This window comes from Arachis ipaensis, chromosome B04, assembly GCF_000816755.2.
Source record: "Arachis ipaensis cultivar K30076 chromosome B04, Araip1.1, whole genome shotgun sequence".
Classification (NCBI taxonomy): Eukaryota; Viridiplantae; Streptophyta; class Magnoliopsida; order Fabales; family Fabaceae; genus Arachis; species Arachis ipaensis.
Window position 1 is genome coordinate 125,652,971 of NC_029788.2, and position 2,025 is coordinate 125,654,995.

The window sequence follows — 2,025 nt, forward strand, 5'->3', positions numbered from 1 at the left end:
ATTAAAAAAATTGTGTTTATATATATGTAAGGTATATCATCATTAGTGTATATAAAATAACTTAAAATTTTGGGCTAGCTAAATAATTTCATCACATTATATTAGAATTTTTTTTCACCAAAATATTTAAATAAGGTCCAAACAAAGGGAGTGATAGAATTGTTAGAGATATAGTTATTTATATATTTTTTGCTATTAATTTAAATTTTTAGGAGAAGTAATATCAGAATATAATATCATCAGAGTTTATAGCTATTACCGAAAAATTTAGAATTCGATCATTTATTCTTCAAAAAAAAAAATTAGCATAAAAAAATAAAAAAATAAAAGAGAATCTATGCAAAAATTTAAGTAAACTAAAAAAAATTGTATTTAAAAGAATGTTAGAAATATAACATTTATGTATTTTTTTTTTTTGAAAGAAATGGTATCATGATAAAAATAAAAAATACATATCATATATAAACTACCTAAAGACTTTATTTTTAAAAGATATGAGAATTATAATAAGTCAAATAATCTAACCATTTTATTTTTAACTAATTATCTTCACATAAAAAGATGTTAATGTGAATAGCCACAGTTGTACATAAGAAAGAGTAATGCTAGAGGATCAATATAGCTTATTATTTTTAGTCATCAGTTAACTATCAAAATTTAAAAACATATGCTAAAAATATATTGTTGAATTACTAAATTAAAAGAATTTAGTTAATGATTAAAAATATAATAAAAAAATAAATTCTATTAATATTTTTGTGTAGAAAATAATTCTTTAGGTAAGCCAACCGCCACTCTAGCTAGGCACGCACGCACTATAGCTGAAGGCCGAAAGTATGCTTCCCAAATTGACACAAACAATATTGAGAGCTTGATATCACAAAATAAATGCTAAACACGTTATTTAATTAACTTTTCTCTCAAAACTTTAATTACCTTCAAGTTTCATTACATGCCATTCGCAAAATCATAACATACCTAACATGTATATAGATATACATCACACTTTGTATATCCTATTCGATTATGACAAAGTAGAGACTAGAGAGCATGCATGCATGGACGGTGAGCTTTCTGATCTTAGCTTTCTGCCGCAAAAACGTGATTATTATTGTTTTTAAAGAAAGTTGAACGGACGGTGGAGTTATAATAAGCAAGACCATATATAATTGAGTTTAATTTAATTTGAGCTTTGACCAAGGTGTTCACATTATTATTTGTAATAGTTCAGTATTATATTTGAATAAAAACATGTATTTGCTTTTCAATGCATGCCATGCATGCATCAATTAATTTATAAACTATAGTCCTTGCTCCCTACCAAGAGGCCTGTATGTAGTAACATATATATATATGGAAGTTAATATATACAATGAACCTTGTTCAAAGTCAAGAAGTCAAGCATTCAAAGTTTTGTTCAACAATTTTAGAGGGAAAATATATGTGTAGATGTATCCTTTATGGTGATCGTTGCGTAGGAGACAAGTACCAAGCTGTCTAAGCAATTTTAGTTCCAAAAATGTTACTGCACACTAAAATTAGTCACTAAAATCACCAACCAATATATTTGTGTATAAATACATATGTAGCTTAATTTATTTTTAATGTGTATATATTTATGTTTCAATATATATTATATATTGATAACTGACTTTAATAGCTGATTTTGGTTTACATATAACAAAATCATAATTGTTTTAGTTCTCATCTGTTATGCTTGTTTGGATTTAATTGGTTATATTAGATAGCTTTTGGATGCGATACTTAATTTGTCTCTCTCTCTTCTTTTTTTTTCACTAGTTAAAAAAAACCTAAAAAATAAGCTATGACAAGAATGAATGGTGTTTTTATTTAACTAAATTTTTCTCACGCCTGTTTTGATTTTCTAGTTCATGTTGGAAGAAACCATTACTGGTAATCAAATTATTCATAAAATTTCTTACTTAATATATTTTAAATAATGTGTCATATTTTTTCTTCCTATTCACTTAATAAGATTATAAGAAAAGTGGTTTTACGACAATA